Below are 23,187 nucleotides of genomic sequence, written 5' to 3' on the forward strand. Positions count from 1 at the left end.
TAAATCAGCAAGGCCAGGCTAATACAACTGGCAACATCCTGCTCATAGAAATGTTGAGCTTCTTCATACTCTCAATGACCCCATTATGTATGCTAACACAGTTGCAGATATGTCTATGCCCACCTCAAAGCATGCATTCAGGTATCAGTCCTTATAACATCTAGACATGATGCCATGTTCAGGAATAACCCTGAATGGTGGAGCCCATAGTATAAACAAACTTACACAATAAGAGAAATATGCTGTCAGTTGTCAGTCCACATGTGTAAACTTAATACCAAGTCATCCAGAAGAACAATCAGAAAGACCAATAAAGAGCTTATAAGCAAAATCAAATCATTCAATAGTAAGCATGAATTGAAAACTGATACCAGTGATAAGGACAATCACAAAGCCTTCTTCAGCAATATCAGTACTCTTAGAATTAATGCTCAGCATTGGATGGTGTTCATACATAACAACACTGTATACTCTTCCCCTGAGCACATATCAAACATATTGGTGACATATTTAGCTCAAACTTTACTCTTCCTTTCTCCATAACTTTCTTTAACAAATTAATATGCCCTCCACATAATTTCTAAGCAAGCCATGAGTGCTCTTTCCAAGGCCAATAATCTGGCTCACTGAGTCCTGATAATACGCCTGGTTGCCTCCTTGTAAGTACTAGACAGCCTCTCAAAGACTCACTACTAAACTTAATATTATCTTCTGTAGTGGATTCATACCAGAGATATGGAGAAATGCTGTAGCCATCCTAATCCACAAGTGGGATCTATACTGATCCTAGGAACTGTAGAGATATAAGCCTCAACAGACTTTTCTGTAAAGCAATGGAATGTAGATTTTATGGAACTTACTAAGAAGGATATAGACAGGCTACAAGCCCTACATATAAGCCGGTTTGGGTTTTTTTAAAGGGACATTTTGCTTCCTGAACTTGCTGGACTTCTTTGAATAGGTGATTGATGCATAAGATGTAGGCAAATTGGTTCACACTGCCTTCCCAGATATTGCAAAGCCTTTGATACCATTCTACATTCTGGCATTATTGATAAGCTAATCAAACTAAATGCAATCCCCTACTTTAATCACTGGTTAGTAAACTGGCTTACTGACAGAACCCAATTAGTGTTGGAGGTACCCTCTCATCAAAAAGAGTAGTTACCAGCATCACTCCTCAGGGATCAGTGCTAGGACCACTTCCCTTTGGTATTTATTTCTCTGATGTCAAGGCTGACACCAAAAGCCTGTGGCTGACTAAGTCTGTGGATAACTGTAAACTCATAACTGTCATTAACTCTTCATCTAACATCCAGGTTTTCCAGCAAAACCTAGCATGCACCACCAAATGGTGCCTGGACCATGGCCTTAATCAATACTCAGAAATGTAGCATTTTGTCCTTTGGTAAACAACTCTTTTTAACTACTGCATAGCTCAGTCATCAGGGACCTCGGCATTTCACTGATAATGAACTAGTCTTTGATTACCATATATCCACTGCCATATGAAAATCATTTTATCTGACCAGACTGATCACCAGAGGCATATCGTCAAGGTCTAAGGAAGGTATCATCTCTTTACTCCTTCCTCATCAGGCTCATATTAGAGTACAATGCCCCCTTTGGTACATACTTGTCTAAGCAAATTACTCAGCCTGAAATGGCACAGTATTTCCTCACCATGACAATCAAGAACATGCCTTGTATGAATTACAATGATTGCCTCAAAGTGAATTTTCTGTTAACACATTTGGGAGGAGACCTCTGTTTGGCCTACAGAACCTCATATGATCCAGTCCTATGTGACTCCCTGCACATGTACAAAACAAATAACAATCTAAGCTGCCACTCAAGAGATCATAATTTCCACTGAGATATAAACAGGACCTGCTGGCACAATAGATATCTCTCCAAGAGAATTCCTTATTTATTGAATAGATTTTCCTTTGATGTGAAACAAAAATAGCTCTCTGATGCTTTTTAAGCATAACCTGGATGAGTGGATGAGGAATCATAAATACACCCTGGGGCTGGCTCCCCAAGCCCTCATTGTAAAGGGTGAAAGTTAAGCATTTAAATTCATTCCCGGTCTGTCTCTTAAGCCCTTACTGAAAATGGGTTGCAACTGGTCATTAGTTATTCAAGTCTGTGGATAATCACTATTTAAAATCGTAAATGTTCCTCCAGATCAATATTCTAGTATTTACATATGAATCTATGAAAATCATTATACACATCTGAAATTAAATCATTGACATTTGGAACAACTCAAGACTCAGCAACTGCCCACCCTTATCTATTAATGACACCCCCCCCAAAAGAAAAAGCACAAATAAACATGCAGACTATAAATCCCTTGATATATTACTTGATCTCATCCTTACATTCAAAAATCATTGTCTCCAAGGAGCCCAAAGAGCTGAAAGTGCCATATAGGCTAACAAACCTTTTTATGCTGAGCACATGGTACTGTATTGTCAAAAGTACTTGCATGCCAGTACTTCAGTACTGTCTGCCTTACACTGAACTATACTGTCACTTCTTGTGTGGTAACATGGTAACATGCCAGGGGCCAAATACTTTGTAAGTGGAAACATTACGCTTAATATTAATGGATACGGCTACATTTATGGAGTGACCAGATGTCACAGATATTAGGTGTGGCTACATGAAACTGCATTGGCCAAGATATCAGGACTGGATACATAAAACTGTACTGGCAAATCAGGTGTAAAAAATTATAATCAATTACAACAGACTCAAAGGGTTCTCTTCCCCAGGTGCAAGCTTTTAGGAAAAGCAAATGGCACAATAGAGGAGTGTGTTGTTTGGTTCCCATTATGTGACTGATCTTGTTAGTGGCAGCATTAGCAGTCAGATAAAATTATATCTGCTTAAATGATTTCCTTGCTCTTGCAGTGTGTGTGTGTGTGTGTTTGTATGCGGTTGTGCAGCAAGGAGCTTTTTATTTTCTTTTGTTCTACACAGGGGTGCCCAGGGTGGCAGTTTACACCATACTCTGAAATCTTACTCAAAAAGATACATTTCTCAGCATTATTATTATTGATGGGAAATATATAAAACAGGAAAGTCTTAACTTCTCTTTATTTTTGAAACCATTTCTTCAAGCACTTTTCTGCAGGATATAGTGGCATTGCTTGTGTATTTGTGTGTCTGTGTGGAATGCGCAGGGAATGTAAAATAAATAAGAAAAATAGGAAAATAGAAGAGTTATGTTGTAGTTAATGAATGCAGATTATTGTACATGAGCTCCTTCCTAATTTTCTGTTCATGTGTTGAACAATGCTTTTTTAAAATGGAATTATAATCAGAATAAATCATGATTCACAACACCTGTCACATGATCTCCTCTGCTAAGAAGCACCTACTTATGTTTACACAGGCAATGTTTAAGTCTTCTTGTCTTCTTGACCATGCAGATTTTATGCAGCAGGTCACACCCAAATGGATTTTAGCTCATTCTCAGTCTTAATAGGGTATGCCTCAGCAGAACGTTGCATGTTTTTAAAGTGTGCTTGAAAAATGCTTGCAGACAGTTATTGGGAGTTAGTGCATCATCTAATTGTCTTGAAATTATTAACAAATGTGCATTTTTTGCACTAAATCATTTTATGCAAGGAATACATTAAAACACTGCTACAATGTTTGCACTGTAGTACCTCTGTGATATTTTTAAAGGTATTAAGTCCCTCTGTCAAATAAACATTTACTAAATGGTTATCTATTTTGCTCAGTGCAAGTATTTAATGAAATGTATCACTTTTATATCAAAACACAATTTTCTATGCTTTGAACATGTAAATGTGTGATAATTCTTTTAAAGTACATGAATGTTTTACTCGCTCACAGAGCAAATCAGCCACTTTGTAATCTGTCTACCACCCAGACATCTTACCTAATGTCTGTGACTGCCTCACTGACTCAAAATACAGTTCTACTCATTTTTGAATCCACCAGCACTCTGTGAAAGACACCATCCAAATAGGGAAATGCATTCAACACTTTTGTTATTAAGTAGCCCTCTACATTTTAAGTTAGTGAGTAACTCTCAGTTTTGTTATTCGATTTGCCTTACACAAGTCACAAGCTAGGCAATCTCTTTACTACTTTAAAAGTCACAATCATGTGTTATTATTTCACTTCTGTTCAATAGAAAACATGCCCAGCACCCTCAGGTTATGTCAGCCCCCTCCATCCAATCTGCCATCTTAGCCTGAATCTTCTGCATTCCTTCCATAAGTCTTAAGGCTTAACTTAAAATAACCGCTGCTGTACTCCTGATGTGTCTTCACAGTGCCTGGTACAGTGACAGAATCTTTGTTTTCCTCTGTAACACAGGTCTCCAGAATTCACATCAAAACACATAATTAGTTTTCCATGTCATTTTTCATACAGTGTTTGGAGCTGTTAATACTACCCGCAAAAATATTCCCTATGCTAAGACATTGACGTACTTCATCTACATCCTCTTTTGAAACTTTAGACATAAGTAAATGGTGTAGCATTTTTTGAAACTTACTTTCCATGTCCCCATTTCTAAGTCTGCATTCTATCCAAATCAACCTACAGCTGGCTTCTTTAACTTTGACACTTATTTATTTGTTGATTTCTCACCCCCTTATCCTGTTTCCTCACGTTTGTATTTCCTCTGTAAATAACACCATCATGATATTGCTCTTCATACAAATACTTTGGTCACTATATTAGGGTGATGGCCTTTCCTCGCAGAACTGAGATCATGGGTTGTGTAATTTTAGGTAAGGAGTGTGTTGGGGTAACATACCAAACATTAGGGGTGTGGGGGGCTTTGTTGCCTTCAAAAAGTGCAGATAAAATCCCAATCATGGATAATACAGGGGGCCTTTTCCTAGGCAAAACAACAATGGAATTTTTTTTCTGGGTGCTTCATCATTTAAGTCTGGTCCCTTTTCCTTTGGCGGATTTTCCACTCAGTCTAATAGAGAATTGCATCTGTTGTTTTAACTAATATTTATCTACATCAGGTGGTACAAGAAAGTAGACACATTCTGCTCCTGCTCCCCTGAGCAATACTTGTTATGTAAAATGTCAAACAGGACTTAGCCCAGCAGTAAACCAAATGACTTTCCCCTGCTCACTAGCTTGGGTTTGGGCAGCTCACATTTCATCACCACTTCTTGAATTCCCCAAAGTAGCTAGCTTCTTATCTTTGACTGCGGTGGTGGTGCTGCGGTAGCTTTGTCGCCTCACAGTAAGACGTTGTCCTGTTCGATTCTCAGCTAGAGCGTCTTCTCTGTGGAGACATGCGTGAATGGGCGTACCTTCGTTGAAGGTTGTGCATCAGAGCTGGCAACTCGGCATGTAAAAATCTACTGCCAATCATTAGCAGACCGGAGTTCCACTCTGGCGACCCCTAACCAGGAAAAGCCGAAAGACACAACAACAACAACAACAGCTAGCTTCTTAGCTTTCTCTCTCTCTCTCTCTGTGTGGAATTGCCTTTCTGAATTTGTTGCATTACACTGCATCATTCCCAGCTGTGCCTGGACACACTATAGAGCTCCAGCCCAGCTCCTGACAAAAATAAAAGGAAAAAAGTGAGATTATATGAATTGATTGGAACTTCAAGGATCCAAGTTCAAACAATGCAAGACATAGCACTGAAGAAAAGCCAGAAAATTGCAAGCGTATGTGTAGGGTACATAACAAACAAGCACTAGTGACACTGTAGTGAGGTAGCCAGCTGATTAAACAACAGGAGATGATAACAGAAGACTCACAAAATTGTGTCACACTAAGCAGTCAAACTGAGTTTCCATGTTACTTACAGCTGTTGTGATCTGGAATTCCAAGCTGGTACAAGCCATTGAACGAAGCAGCAGTAGCACATGAATGCAGTCTGGCTTGTCTGTGTTAAATGCACTGCAGACTATTTAAGGATCATTTCCCATCCACTGTTCAACGAAAGGCTGAGATTTACTGTTTTGCTCTGCTAGATGAATAATCAAGCACTAGGTGTGAAAAACACTCCTTCCCCATTCAAAACTTCAGGTGTTACATAAACTTTCTTATACAGTAAAATAAAAAAAAATCTTTTTTAGGAACTACATCCTTAAGACTTATGCATAATGTCTATTGTGTAATTCAAATGTGCAGCCAATATCCCTTACTCCATGCATGTGTTTTCGGCAATCACATAAATAACATATTGCAGTGGGTAATACAGATTAGCTTATTGTTGGTAATAATGTATAAACCTATTACCACAGAGAAACTTACGGGGTGTAGTGAAGCTGAAGAGGTAGTGAAGCAATGACCTAAACACTAAAAATCTGCTGTCTTCTTTGATAAAATGTAAACTTGTCCATAAGTAATTTTTATTTTGTTGTTCTGAAACATCCAACCTCTGCAAATGACAAGTGTTTCAGCACATCCCTTTGTCCATGTTACCTATCAGCTCTCTACTGTAGCACTAGTTCCTGTTTCAAACTGTGACTATGAAATGTTATGTCGCAGCCTTGGCATGTGGTCATTTCCTAAAATAGCAGTTAACTCCAGTGAACTATTTGGCAGAAAGGGCCTTAGAAGGATTTGACGGTTTCTGCTCAGTATTGCAGTCAGTGTAACAGCAAGTCTATATACTTCAGTACCCTTTGACAGCTCAGCTGCTGTGAAACTGAGAAAAGCCTGCCCCAAACTCTTCAGCTGTTGAGAGAATCCAGTATATGAGAGCACTAGTTAAATATAGCTCATCAGTGCTCAGTTCCACGAGCTTTCAGTGTTCATATACAGTCTGACACAAGAAAAGGGAAACTTTATGGCTGTGTTGTGTCTTCCCATTCCTCAGGAGTCCCTCCCTACCTGTTATTATTAAAAACAAAAAAAATCAGTAAGAGCTGTGAATAAAGAACACATGAAAGGCTGACCAAAGGGTGTCATTCTGTAATCACAGCTGACTGGAATATTTGTGAAGAAAGGGCATTTTGTTCCTGGTTTCTATCAATTTTTGCATGACTTCAGTGCTTGATGGACCCATAGGAAGAAAAATCCATTGCCTTCTCACACATTCTGGATTTGGAATCTGTCAGAGAAATATCCGAGTGAAGGACTGCCGCACTTTTGGGGTTAAAAAGACACAAATTCTCCAAGGATAAGTTTAACTGCAGAATTCAGTGTTTAATCTGAGAAGTTGAGAGAGAGTTTAGTCAGGTAAGAAGAATGTTTACAAACCTTATTATTATTAAAAGTAGTTCTTTGAAGTGACAACAGTACCTCTTTGTACCATGAATGAGTACAGTAACACACATATGTCAACATTCACACACAAACACACACACACACACACACACACACACATTAAATAAGCCAAATAACAGTGATGGTATCATATAAAATGTAAAATGAAAAATAATTCTTTGTTGCTGTCTGCTGGTCTTTCTTTCTCCGTGTCTTAGGGCTGAATTAATTGTAACTCACATTACGTTTCTCAGCTTTAGAACTGCACATGTCCTTTACAGGAAAAAAATGGGAAAGGAATTATGGCTGTGTGTGTGTGTGTGTGTGTGTGTGTGTGTGTGTGTGTGTGTGTGTGTGTGTGTGTGTGTGTGTGTGCGTGTGTGTGTGTGTATGTGGTGTGTGGTGTCATGGACAGCACAGGGTGCTTTGTGTGTGTGTGTCTGTGTGTGTGTCTGTGTGTGTGTGTGTGTGTGTGTGTGTGTGTGTGTGTGTGTGTGTGTGTGTGTGTGTGTGCGTGCGTGTGTGTGTGTGTGTGTGTGTGTGTGTGTGTGTGTGTGTGTGTGTGTGTGTGTGTGTGGCTCTATGTCTGTCTACTTATTGGACAAAAGATAACATGTAAGTACAGTATGCTGCCAGTGGGTAGCCTTTGTAAAATTCTTTTTGTTACTGTTTTTAGGATAAAAATCACTCCAACATGTGATTATTTGCTTAAGACTAGGTTAGTGTCATGATAAAATAATCATCTTCTAAAATTATGCAAGACCATTGTTCCTTGTAGCGATTACTCAGACTGTAATTTATTTGAAAAACAGCTGATCAGTGTTATTTACCTGCATTTCATAATTGTTAGAGCCAAAGTTGCTACTCAATATAAGAAGAAACCTTTACTCTTTCAAAATACTTAAAATGGTTCAAATGGAAGCAGAAACCCATTTAAGGTTTGTGCTGTACTGGTTTAGAGTCAGTAGCTAAGTGAAGAAGCTGAAAGAACATTAAGAAAAGATAAACATGTTAACTGTCCCTTCAGTTGCTTACCCACATTAACAGTTGCCTGCTCAAGTATCTTGCCATTTGCTTTTGAAGCTGGGGGGTGGGGGTGGGGGGTGGGGGAGGCATTGACTTTGCATTTGCTTTTAAGCCGGCTTTAGGGGTTGCTTTGACTTTGTAATGAAAGAAGATTTATGCTATATTTGTTGCAAGGAAAATAAGGCATGCCTTTCTGAAAGTAATAAACTTTTTAATCTAAAAAGAATAACAGAAAAACACTTTTTCAGCAAAAGTGCACTACAGTTTGAATTATTTGAACTTTTACTTTAAACTAAGGGTATAGGTGTAACATACATTTCTTTTAATGGGGAATGCAACTTCCCTTAACTACCTTTTATTAACTTGGCAGTAATGGTGACATCTGTTTAGAAAACTGACAAAACAAACAATGTATAACAGAATGCAGCAGGCACAGTGTTTCTGATTAGAACTAAAATTAGAGAGGTCAAGTGCATGAAAGTAAAATTAAGATTTTACCAGACGTAATTCACAGTTTTACTGATGGCTTGGTGATCAGTGTTACTGCTTCTTAGCTCTAGTGTCTGGTTGAGCTTGACAGCTGGATGATGTCAGGATAGACAGAGAGTGCATATTCTCTCTGTGTTTAAATGGATTTCCTTTCCATTGACTGATCTTTTTTTTTTCCAAAAAATGTGTTGCTTAGGCTGACTCTAAAATCATCAGTAGGTTTCTGCTGTGTGCCTGGACCATTTACATTTCTTCTGTTATAGAGCCTTTGATTAAGTTAGACTAATCAGGTAAACGGAATGAAGTAAATTAATAAGGCAGAAATTATATCTGGGGAAAAAGTGACCCCTCTAACTGTGCTTATCTCCAAACCCTGTGGCAAGGCAATACCTAGTTCACATTATTCAGCAGTTATTGATTTCAACTAGTTTTAAAGATGAGTCCTATACTCAACAAAAATAATAATCACATTAACATTATATTGTCATATGTAGAAAGCTGTGGTGAGATACTGTTACTGAATGCTTCAGAAATTGCTCTTCAGACTCTTAGTACCTTTTCCTGGATGGTCCTCATCATGGTGTGATCACAGTGTTTGTTCAGTTTGCAAAATGGTAGCACATTCCTAATTCTTCCCCAGGTTGTCATGACCATCTAATCTAATGATCAGACATATAGTTTCTTGACCTTATTCAACCCTGAGAAATACTTGTTTATTGATGGGAAAAGTGTTGATATCTTACAACAGGCATAATTTCAACTACTTTTTTCTATTAACTCGGCCCAGACAAAAGTTTCTGAAGCAAGAGTCCATGATCAGTAGATAACTTAGAGCTAATTAGCGCAAACTAGAAAGTTTGACTTGTGTCTCAGGGGGTCATTAGATTTAAAACACTGACATAGGATGAGAGAGGTGGAAAAGGATTTAATGACCCACCATCAACCTGAAAAAGAATAATTCAACTAGCTCGGATTGTTGTCTGTGATGGAGAATGTGGAGAATGTGATGGAGAATGTGGTGTAGGAGTGTTGTTTTAGCAAAGGATTAATACCGTGAAGTGGTTTTTCTCTTGTGTGTTTTTACTCTGAAACAAACATATCATGCAAAAGATTGTCTATGTTGATTTAATCAAGTATCACTGCTTGCAAGATTTATTAACATCCCATGTGCAGGTATGAATTTTGTCTTACAATAATCAGGTAGTAAAGTCCATTTAGTGCAATCAAGAATTCATAACTTTCAGAATAATTTTCTTCCTTAAGTGTGCATGCCACTGGCATATCATAGATTAAATTGGATAATGATTTTATTTATATAACTTTTTCATGTATCATGATGCAGTTGTCAAGTTACACATATAGCATTTCTATTACTTTTCAGTTTTGTGTGACTATCTTTCGTATGAGTTTCTCTGACAAATTGATTTCAATAGGAGCTGACACAAAAAAAAAAACAAAAATACATGTACACACACACACACACACACACACACACACACACACACACACACACACACACAAACACACACACTGACACATACATGCACACTGTGTCATTTTGTTCTATTTCAAGTCCACCAGAAAAAAAGGACCGCTTTGTCTCTATGTTTTAAAAATTGAAATGGCTTCTAAATAATGTCATTAAGACTCACGTGCTTTATACACCAGTTCACAGAATTTGCTAGCACATTGTCACATATTTAGGCATCAAGATACAATCCCCCTAATTTGCTTCATCTGTCCTAGGAATTACTTATGCTAACAAATGTGCCAAAATACTGTTTTTTAAGTCATGAGGGTTACTATTCCATTTTAATTTGAGCCGGACTCTACCACATCAATAGTGCTTCCTAAACATTAAAGCTAATGCTCATGCTCAACACTGTGACAGTATATTTCTCACTCCATTAGTTGTACCATTTAACGTTTTCTTTACTCTTCTCACATTTTATTATTGTCTAAAATATCAGGTTCTATCTTTAGTTATAGTGTACAACATTTAGAAATTATCCGTTTGTTCAAAAACTACTTCTAATGCTTTTATTTTCATTTTTTTTAAATAGTTCATTTTGTACTATGTTTCTTACTTTAAACGTGCTATTTCTGTAATCTGTAGAATATTATCAAATTATGTGGGTCACTAGCAGACAGGGTAGCTGCATATGGAAATCATGTTAGAAACAATGCACAATGCATGAAGCTCCTTGGCATCACTTAGTGCATATTCTTTCATCCACGGTGGCAGTATTATAGTTGTACATACTGCATACTCTTTCATCCTCGGTGGCAGTATTACATATGTACATACTACAATCCCTTTCATCCTCAGTGGCAGCATTACAGCTGTACTAACTACAGTTCCTTTCATCCTCAGTGGCAGTATTACAGCTGTACATACTACAATCCCTTTCATCTTCAGTGGCAGTATTACAGCTGTACATGCTACATTCCCTTTCATCCTCGGTGACAGTATTACAGCTGTACATACTACAATCCCTTTCATCTGTGGTGGCAGTATTACAGCTGTACATACTGCATTACCTTTCATCCTCGGTGGCAGTATTACAGCTGTACATACTACAATCCCTTTCATCCTCGGTGGCAGTTTTACAGCTGTGCATACTGCATTACCTTTCATCCTTGGTGGCAGTATTACAGCTGTACATACTACAATCCCTTTCATCCTCAGTGGCAGTATTACAGCTGTACATACTACAATCCCTTTCATCCTTGGTGGCAGTATTACAGCTGTACATACTACAATCCCTTTCATCCTCAGTGGCAGTATTACAGCTGTACATACTACAATCCCTTTCATCCTCAGTGGCAGTATTACAGCTGTGCATAATGCATTACCTTTCATCCTTGACAGTATTACAGCTGTACATACTACAATCCCTTTCATCCTTGGTGGCAGTATTACAGCTGTACATACTACAATCCCTTTCATCCTCAGTGGCAGTATTACAGCTGTGCATAATGCATTACCTTTCATCCTTGACAGTATTACAGCTGTACATACTACAATCCCTTTCATCCTCGGTGGCAGTATTACAGCTGTACACACTACAATCCCTTTCATCCTCGGTGGCAGTATTATAGCTGTACATACTACAATCCCTTTCATCCTCGGTGGCAGTTTTACAGCTGTGCATACTGCATTACCTTTCATCCTCGCTGGCAGTATTACAGCTGTGCATACTGCATTTTTTTTCATCTGTCAGGCAGAGTTCTGCACTTTGTAAACTGTTTTAGTTTTTAAGTTGTATCCTCACCTGTGCAGTATAGTTGTACAGCTTATTAATGCCTATATGGGCAAAAGTCTTTAAGCAGTTTACAGTCAAACAATGGAAATGATGAAGGTAAGGTGGGGCTGTAAGAAAAAAAATGTTTCTCATCCTCTTATAAAACTGGACTGTGTATGTTTTTGATGCACATTGTGTATTCTCACCTTCCTTTTCATGCAGAACAGTTGTGTGTACAGCTGTTGTACTGTAGCATTATTGTTCCAGAGTGGTTCTTAAACACTTTTGTCTAAATACTTCATGGTTCATATATGCAAAGCTTTGTACAAACATAAAACTATGGCAGTCACCAATTATAGCATGACTCCATGCTAGGATTTCTAGTGACTGATGTAGTTACTCAATGCAAACTTATTCATCAAATAATGGAATCAGTTGCCTTATGAGAGATGTTTCCTCCTATAGCCTATAGCTTATACCTTCCACTAGGCCATAGCCAAAAACAAATGTTTTAATAAAAGCTCCCTGGTACTGGCTAAATTTGCAGAATATGTTTATTTGAAATTGTTTTTTTTTTCCTTTTGTATTTTGTTTAATGGTGCTGCTACATCTTACATATCAAACAAGTAAAACTACATATATTATACTGATGGTCACAGCGGTATAAGTACTTCTCTGTACTTACACAAATCCTGCTGTTTTTTAAGTTTGTACCCATGAAAGCATTTGCTTTGTTTGCTTATCATGTGATCAGCTTACAGTTTGAATATTTATGTTTGCAGTATACAGGAGAATCCCATGAGTATGATGAGTTTCATAAACCATATTTTTTTTTATTGCATGTGACCAGGCCACAGCTGACATAGATGCACTTTGGATAAGTCCTCTCTGCTGAATATCACAGAATTAATACATGATACTTAAATAAGCTTTATTATCACATTATAAATAAACAATATTTAAATCAGCTTCTTTGGTCCTCTCTGCTGATTATCACAGCATAAATAAGCAGTACTTAAATCAACTTGTTTCATCCAGTCAATAAAGTGTGCTGACAAAACTGCTTTACAAGTCATATGAAGTGCAACCTCCATGGTCATATTTATATCCTTTGTGTCTCTGTGAAAAACAGCATTTTTGAGTATTTCAGTGTATTTTCACTGCATACCTGTTGATCTAGAGTAATTGTTTTCTGATCTAGAAGTGTTTTGCTTTCAGTTTAGAATTCCTGTGTGCCTTGAGTTTCATCATGGAGTATGTGTTAACATTCACAATTGGATGTTGAGCTGTGAGACATTTATATGACACCACTAGAAGCTTCCTCATTCTATTTATATTGCAGCAGGCATGTTTGCCTAACATTAGCACATATAATATAATATATCATTTCCAAGCACATTCTCTATGCGTCTGTTTCTCTGGCTAACTCACTCACAGGAGACGTAAGCACACACACACACACACACACACACACACACACACACACACACACACACACACACACACACACACACACACACACACACACACACCATACCCATGCATGGGTAATTCTTAGCTATAAGCACTTACTTCATGTAGGGAAGGTTGCATGCTACATATAGTGCCTTCGAAGTGTATATTGCATCCGTGCTGGTTGTGCTGCTTTCTTTTACACGTAATGAGGTCACGCTTAGCTGATTCTGGCTAGAACTTGCATACAATACATATACCTATAATCAAGTAAGACAGCCTGGATATTATAGATCTAAATATGAACAAGTATATTCCAGAAAAGCAAGTCTTGAATTATCTTTTAAAGCCATGTGTTTATCTGATAGTAGACTTGGTTTGGCAGGCTCAGCGTGTGACAAATGACATTATGACAATCACTGATTATCATTCCCTTGTAAGTGCATACAAAACAGAGAGGCAGGCTCACACAACCTGCTTACACTGCACTATGCCAAGCTTCATCTCCTCGTCTTCTGTGGCCTTCTAAAATTATAACACCAGCTGCATCCTTGTGAATAAAACTGTCAGGCTAAACGGAACATGGTTTTCCTTCATCATTTAAAATTTGTATTTGGCAGCTTGCTTACATTAATTTTTAACAGAAATACTGATTATTAAGGTGTATGTGTGTGTACTTTACTACTCATAGGGAATACTGTCACTTTCCCATATGAAAGGTTACATATTTAGGAAACTTATCAAAGGGTAGACAGGAAGACACCCTTAATGGAAATATCCACATGAGATATAATTCTACCAAAAACAAATAATTTTCTAAATGATTAGACTGGATATAACAAAATGCTAAGTCTTTATGTAGCAGAAGACATAATCTTGTTTCATGAGTTGGAAGTTCTATTTTTTTGTCTGCACAGTAAATCATTCTAATTATAAAATGAAGTACTACTTTTTAGCAGAATTTCTTAACATGATTTATAATATTGTTTATAGTGTGTGTGCATTCCTTGTGTCTCTTATGGCACCATGTGCTTTTTCTCAACTTCTTTGCATGCCAGACTAGTTCAGGATTGTATCACAGCTGTCTGAACAAAAGAAGTTCAGAATACTTGCAGATAAAAAAAAAATTATTTAATGTCTGGTGAGGGTTCATTGTGTATCATGCAGCTAATTTTCATTGCCCCTGCGGAGATGAAAAGCATATTTAATGGTTTTGGACAACTTTGAAATTAAAACAAAATTATTATAGTACTATGCCAGCTAATCTTGGCTTTTCATAGGGAGCTGAAGCATCACGTAAAAAGCATTTTGGAAGACAAGTTTTTCTGGAACTTTACTTCAATGAAAACCAGAATTCTTAAGGAGTCAGCTCTAGAAAGAAAAGTCAAAACGTTTCAAAAGTCACTGTTTTAATTTGTAAGGACATATATGTTACATAACTCAGTGGGCTGTTTAGGTAGGGGTGTTACATGGTTATTGATAACAAAGGCATGTTTGACATTGTCAAACTAGTGCTGATACTTACTAATATGTGAATACATCATTATGGAACTGAGATGTAAATAAAAGCCATGTGGAAAAAATACTTTTGGGCATGCTTTTTGGGCTTACAAATAGACTGCAATTAATGCTACAAAGGATCTTAATCTCCGTAAAAACTCTAATGTTAAGCCAAGCCTTGAGCATAATATGGAGGCGCAAGAAGCAAGCTCAGAGTAGGTAGGCTGATAGGCTGCAATGTAACAGGGATGACAGGTAGATAACTGAAGAAAGTGGAATATAACACAAAGATAGCAGGGTTGAAGTAATATAAAAGAACCCTTTCTTATATGCTAGTTGACTTCTGTAGTCTACTCTAGAAAACAGCAGTTTGATGAGAAATGTTAGTGGAGAGGCTTTTGTGACTCTTTTGTAATGCTCATTTAGAAAAATAAGACCCATTGAATCAATGCGTCTTGTTTACTTTCAAAAGATATTTTCTTCTGGGAGAGTTTATACAACTTACACATAGCTTCTTTAATGTCATGTGTTTTGGGTGACTTTTCAGATGTTATAAAATGGTAAAATAAATGCCGTGACGGGTTTCATGGAATCTAAACACATCTCTTGCCAGTTTGCTCGAATAATTGCAGAAGTCTATTTGATTTTCATCGGTTTAAACCAAAATCAAACAGATGCACATATGAACCAATCCTGTAAGTAATGAGCACAATAAAACATCTTCTAAAGTGGGCAATAATAAAATGATAGTCAGCCCTTGGGTGATTAAATGAGTTGGCTATATCCAGGAGTAATTCATTTTCCTATCACACCTTATTGTCAGAGAGGTCAGTTACACATATTTTTGAAGTTGTACAGAACAGTTATATTTCTTCAGAAAGTTATAGTGAATTTTTCCTTTAGCTGTGTTTAACACTTGGTCCTAAACTGAACCTGTTATTGTTATTTCAATGTATGTTTTGTGGAGTTCTTTCTCAACATATTATGTCCTTTCTTGCTAATGCAATGCCCTGCATCTCATGTGATGGTCATTTAAAAATTTGGTAAAAATGAAAATCACAGATAATTCCACAGCAGCATAAATGTGTAACTATTCCAGCTTCCTGTACACTGGAAGCTGTATTCACAGATCATTAGCTTCTAAATTGAATGTACCAATTTATTCTGTAAGAATACATAAGTAATGAGTTCTGTCTCTGGTTTCACTTTTTTCTTTATTGTGTGTATGTTTACACCTGTGTACACATATAATCAAGTCAGGAAAACTGAGCATTCTTCTTTTTCTGTTATCTGATTACTATTATCCATATATAAAAGTAAAGCCAGCTTTAGAAAACAATGATCCCTGCAGTTGCTCTGCCCTCCTAATTAAGGGGGTTCCCAAAGGGAATGAATTTTGTCAAAGAGACATATCTGGAGCATCAATACAGTTAATAGTGCAGGTATTTAACACTGATACTAATATGAATAACACACCATAATGTGAATGGCACATCATTACAGTAGCCACAGACTCTTCTAGCTTTGCTCGTTGCTATTAATTGTGTGACTGTCTTATCTCTGTTCATTCTGAATTTTTTCTGTTAATTTTTGCTGGAGACCACCAGAACCCTCTAAATGTTTGTGGCATCACTACATTTTTTCAGTCTTGTAAGGCTTTCTTAACTGTGCCACTCTTGGTCAAGCCTTTGTTCATTGTTGACAATTAAATCCTGTTAGGGTGTTTCTCTTACTATGTTCATCTTTTCAAGGACCCTGATAGTGTTATTTTGGTGGAGGCAAGGAGACACTATGTTGAACTTTTTTTTTAATGTTGATTGTGATGTCCCCACTCTGGGAGTAATCAAGGAGCCTGAGTCCTCACCACTGACACTGGAGAGGGGCATTCACTCAGAAGAATAATGGATAAACCCAGTATTTCCAGATGCAACTCTCTGCAACAAGCACAATTTCCCTTAAGAGCACACAGAGAACACATTCAACCCGGGTCTTGGTTTCTCTTTTTGTCTCTTCACAGGTCCCCAGTAAGGCTCCCCACTGGCACAGCTTCAGACTTAAGTCCTTAGCCAAGTGTCTAAGCCAAATCCTCCACCACTCTCTCTGTGAAACCAATGTTCCATGTCTCTGATCCAAGTAGCTGACACACAAACTCTCTGAGATTTTGTTTGCACCCACACATGCATACACACACACACACACACACACACACACACACACACACACACACACACACACACACACACACACACACACACACCTGGGAAAGGCTGGCACAGGTTTACTAACTATGCCCCCTTCTGCCCAAACTATAAGGTAGTTACTGTCACCAAACATTCTCAAGTCAGCTACTCTAACGCTGTTATAACAGTACCTAATTATACTGAATGAAATTAATATTAATATGAATGGTAGTTTGAGCAATGCATTAAGACTTTCAGGAGTGGCCAAAGAGTCACCAAACAGATATGAGTAATATCAAAGGTTAACATATTCTCCCAAGGATCAACCACAATAAAAAGTTTAAATATATTCAATAATAAATAATAAAAGAACATGAAAATACTAAATATCTATTTACAATAAACACCAGAGTTTCATTCACATGAAATATTAAAAATAACACAGGTGGACAAATTCATACAGTTACAGAGAAAGCAATACTTAACTAATCTCACTATATTTTCCTGACTGATATAAAGCATTACAATTCTCTGGTTATGTACTAGAGCAAGGCAAGATGAAGTATGTGAGTGATCCTTTGCTGTCAGGTTCCAAAAACTGATTGCCCTGAGACTTCAGTCTCAACTAGTATTAAAACATTATTTTTGTCCTAGATTACAGAATGACATCCCATACATCTGTTCATCTGACTTCTGGTTCCTATGCAACCCCCTTTGCTAGAAGCTGCCAGGTTTTAACACATATGTGTCAATAATACACACACACAGGGCCTTCTGCAGCTTCTGGAAGTCATAAAACCATAAAACACACTCATCCTACAGGAGCTAATAAACAATACTTCTTACAGACACTGCATCTCTGGCTTTAGTCAAACCTGTGAGATAGCATCTTTATGGCCTAGGCCTAGTAATTTAATTTCTTACTATTTTTAAAGTTTATGATTAACTTTTTCTCTTCCAGTATCCTCTGTTAAAACATATACATTTAAACAGTTACAATAATGCATGCATATTTTTTTTCTGTCCAGCAGGGCACATTGTTGTAACATTTTTAACAGAAGCAGCTTTACAAATACATTTTTCAGCACAAATACCTGTACAAATCAGTTTGATATACAAATGACATATAATTCTTTACAAAATTCCAACTAGCTGTGCTGGTGTATAATACACATCCACTGCCCTATTTCTCCTGGCATAGCTGGCAATACCTCACATCATCACATCTATCCTCCCCTTTGAAGACTCAAGCTAGTTTTTCAAATGACCTTTGAGAAATATTTCTTGAGAGGAATGGGCTTGTCTGGGAATACATTAACCCATACCCTGATATCCTCTAGCAACAGTGCCTCACTCTCAACATGGGTACTACCACTCACCTCTGCCCTTGCAGTCACTCTGTCCAGGGGAACTTCAATACCTACCAGCAGTTGTGGCTCACCTTCAGGCTCATGGCTACAGGGTAGCTCCCTTCATGAAATAGCCACCAAACCAGCCATGACTTCAGGTGTGGGATCTGCCTGAGTCTCCCCAGGCTACCAGCTCAACATGTCTGTCTGCAAGCCTGACTGCATGTAACTGCATACACACAAGGTACTGCATTATCAAAATCATTCCCTATCAAGACATCTCCAGGGATATCCTCAAACACATCTACTTGCTTGCTTCCTTTTCCACCATCTCAGTCAAGGTGAACCCTGGCCAAAGGCATTTGAAATAGGGTTCCTCCTAAACATCTGACTGGTGTGGACTGCCTAAGCAAGTACTGCTCCTCTTTTCCCACTGCAGGCTTCACAATGGTTATGTCAGCAGCTGTGTATCTCTTAGTAGTGGCCTGTTTTCCATCCATTAAGATAGGATATAACCTCTGGTGATAATTTGGTACTCCTGTTTTCTCCAGATAATGTACCACTGGCATACTGTTATTCCCACTTGCTGCCCCCCCCCACATATTGTTCCCCACCTTGACTCCATGGAAATCTATATATTATAGATTTTATATATATATATATATAGAGAGAGAGAGAGAGAGAGAGAGAGAGATCTGATACATGGCCCCACTGGTTACATTTAAAACATTTAACCCTTGATCCTGGCCATATACCTGAACTAATTGCTTCCCCTGTTTAGGCTGCCCACTATGGATTCCCATATATCCACGTGCAGCACTGGGTATCCCTTTCCTGTGTAGTGATGCTTTGCTTGCTCAGTAGAGATCCCCCTTTTTCACCAGCTCATCTACAGAGTAACATTCTCGGTCTGCCAACTAGATGCTCATGTTCTTGGGCAAAGTGCCATGGGCTTGTTCCATCACCAAAAAGTCTGCCAGCACTTCAAAAATGGTGACCTGACTCAACAATATAATCACAGACACTTTCATCTGCCTTGCGTCTATGCCCACAACATTTTTTTCTGTAAGCTTCAAAGGGTTAACTTAAAACATTCAAGTAAACATTTCTTTACTTTATCATAGTTTAAACAATCAATATCAGACAATTTAGAAACACCTGTTACAGGTTTACCATGGAGTAAGGGGGTCAGGAACCATACCTAGAGCCCTTGGTCAACATTATACTGTTTACATACTCTTTCAGATGTATGAATAAAACTATCAAAATTATCACCCTCTGTAAATTGTGGAAAAAATTTACAGACCTATATTGCTTTTGCAGTTCAAGTTATTCTCTTACCAATTACTTCCATGACCCTGGCGAAGAGTCAGCATGTCCCTCTCATGTTGATGCTGCTTCTCATTTTCTTCAGCCTCCAAATGCCACAGACTCTCATTGTCTTTGACCTCTAAACACTGCCGTGTCTCTTTTTCTTAAGCCTCCAAACACCAACATTTCTCTGATGATTCTAGTTATAAATGTATGGACTCCAGTTCAATTCTCTTTAACTCCAGATGGATTTTTAAGTCCTCTGAGGAAAAGGTGAACTGCCCTATTTCTAATGGCTGCAAATTCCCATCACCAGACCGGTTATCCTCCTGGTTGATGGTCTGAGCTGTGACTAGGGTTGAAATCATGTCATCTTTTGTCAGGTTGACATGCATCAATCCTTTGGCTTTGCACACCTTGGCCAACTGGTTCTTGGTCATCATGCCATAATCCTCTGCTGACATCTTTGCCTGCTTTCTCTGACTAAACTAAACTAACAAAAAATAATAAAAAATAAACCTGTTGTGAAATGACACTCTGAATGTTTACCTTGTGGATGATCAGAGGACATAGCTTTAGTGATAACTGCTTCCAGGCTACAGAAGTTCACTTAATATCCACACCACTGCTCACCAATATGTGACGTCACCTCTCTGGGCCAGTAATCAAGGAGCCTGAGTCCTCACCACTGACTCTGGAGAGGGATGTTCACCTGGAACAAAAATGGATACAGTCAATATTTTGCGTTTATATCACACTATCAAAAGATGAATATAGCGAACGCTATTTCATCGAACTTAAAATATCTAAACCACATGATATCAACATTCAGAACAGCAATTTTATTCCTTGGGAAAAAATTCGCTATTCCGAAACACATGCACACAACACAAGCACACCTAAAAAATATCAATCCACACACATACACTTATAATCCTACAACTAACCCTACACTAAACTGTACATACAATACTATCTATCCACTTACCTTAACGCAAACCCTAACCCTAAGGTCCGTCACTATCGCACACTCACCTAACCTGTGCCCTAACCCTAATTCACCTAACCCATGCCCTAACCCTAACTTACCTAACCTGTTCCCTAACCCTAACTCACCTAACCCGCACCCTAATTCTAATGACCACACAATCACACACTTACCTGAACCCAACCCGTAAATTTCCACCACAGCACTGAAAATAGTGAAGCCACAGAACCGGCCAACTGAATTCTTTCCCTAGGAAAGAATTTGGTGTTCTGCAGCTTCGCTATTTTTAGCATTCGGTCAAAACGGGTCAATATTAGAACATTTGAAGTTTTAAAACTTCGATGTTCTGATATAGACCCAATATTTCTCGATGCAGGTCTCTGCTTTAAGCACAATTTCCCTTAAGATCACACAGGGAACACACTCATTCTGGGGTCTGGGCCCCCCATACAAATCCCCGGTAAGCCTCCCCAATGGCACAGCTATAGAGTTGAGACTTCAGTTGAGTATCCAAGCCAAGTTCTCCCCACTCTTTCTGTGAAACCAGTGATTCATGCCCCCTGCTCCAAGCAACTGCCACGTGCATTCTTTGAGATTTGATTTGTACACACACGTGCACACACACACACACACACACACACACACACACACACACACACACACACACACACACACACACACACACACACACACACACACACACACACACACACACACACACACACACACACCTGAGAAAGGCTGGCACAGATTTACTAGCTATGCCACTTTCTGCCTAGACTATAAGGTAGTTATACCACTACCAGACACTCCAAAGTCAGCTACTCCAAGGCTATTACAAGGATACCCAAATATACTGAGTGAAATTAATATTAATACAAATGGTAGTGTTTGCCCAATGATGTAAGGCTTTTAGGAGTGGCCAGAGCTATCACCAAATATATATCAGTACTCTCAGAGATTAAAATATTCTCTAAAAGACCAGCCGCAATTCTTCTTTCAGCTTTTCCCGGTTAGAAGTCACCAAAGTGGATCACCTGTCTGCTCATGATTGGCAGTGGAGTTTTACAGTGTTGAGTTGCCAGCCCGGCGCCCAACCTTCCACAGAAGGCACACATGCACTCACACCTTGGGCCAATTTAGAGTGTCCAATCCACCTACTGCATGTCTTTGGGATGTGGGAGGAAACTGGAGCACCCAGAGGAAACCCACTCGACCACAGGGAGGACATGCAGACTCCGCACAGAAGGCATCCCAGCCAAGGATCGAACCGGAGAACCTCTTGCTGTGAGGTGACAATGCTAACCACTGCACCACCGTGGCCGCCCAAAAGACCAGCCACAATGAAAAGTCTAAATATATTTAATAATAAATAATAAAAAACAAGAAAATACTAAATATCTATTTACAATATACACCTGAGTTTCAATCACAGGAAATACTAAAATAACACAGAAGGACAGATTTACGCAGATGCAGAAAAAACTAACTTAACTAATTTCACTATATTTTCCTGACTGATCTAAATAATTATTATTCTCTGGTTACTTACTAGAGCAAGACAAGATGAAGTAGGTGAGAGATCCTTATTTGTCAGGTTACAAAAACAGAGTATCCTGAGACTTTAGACTCACCTAGTATTAAACATTGTTTTAGGGAAGGAATACAGAATGACATCACAAACATCTGGTCATCTGACTTATGGTTCCCATGCAATCTCCTATGGCTAGGAACTGCCAGGATTTAGCACATATGTGCCAAATAAAATACACACATAGAGCTTGCTAAGATCTGATGCAGCTTCTGGAAGTCATAAAACAATTTCAAACCTCCACACTTCCAGAGTAGCAATTAGTTCATCCTAATGACAATGCAGGAAGCTTCCTAGTACATATTGTTTTGTCTCTGGCTGCACTGACAACTGTAACATACAATCTTTACAGCCTAAACCAGGTAAATTAACTATTTTCAGAGTTTGAGATTAACCTCTCACTTCCACTAGCCTCTGTTAAAACATACACATTTAAACAGTTATGCGTGTATATTTCTTTTTATGTCCATCGGGGCACACTATTGGTACATTTTTAATACAAGCAGCTTTACAAATGCATTTTTCAATACAAGCATATGTGCAAATCAGTTTGATATAAGAATGACATATAATTCTTTATAAAATTCCAGCTAGCTGTGCTGGCGTAAGTTACACATCCACTGCCATACATCTCCTGGCAAAGCTGGCAATACCTCACATTGTCACAGAAGGATTGCTGTTAACACCCAATTCCTGTCTCAGACAGTCATTGTGCTCATGCTTAGATCATCCCAGAAGTCATCAAGCCTATTCAGCTGTATTTTAAATGATGGACTACATAAAAATTGGAACACATCAGTGCAACATATGATCCAGA

At 38.3% G+C, this 23,187-nt stretch overlaps 1 protein-coding gene across 5 annotated transcripts in view; it reads left to right on the forward strand.

The window, feature by feature from the left end:
• The first annotated feature begins 6,627 nt into the window (after positions 1 to 6,627).
• The window catches only part of FILIP1 (filamin A interacting protein 1), a 1,235,241-nt gene continuing 1,218,681 nt past the window's right edge, over positions 6,628 to 23,187 (forward strand). For all 5 annotated transcript variants that reach the window (XM_044063667.1, XM_044063671.1, XM_044063673.1 and 2 more), the window contains exon 1: positions 6,628 to 7,212. The gene's annotated coding sequence lies outside the window, so the exon portion shown is untranslated. The remainder of the gene's footprint in view (positions 7,213 to 23,187) is intronic.

Source organism: Protopterus annectens, chromosome 1.part0 (assembly GCF_019279795.1).
Source record: "Protopterus annectens isolate FY-2018-M chromosome 1.part0, PAN1.0, whole genome shotgun sequence".
NCBI classification, from domain to species: domain Eukaryota; kingdom Metazoa; phylum Chordata; order Ceratodontiformes; family Protopteridae; genus Protopterus; species Protopterus annectens.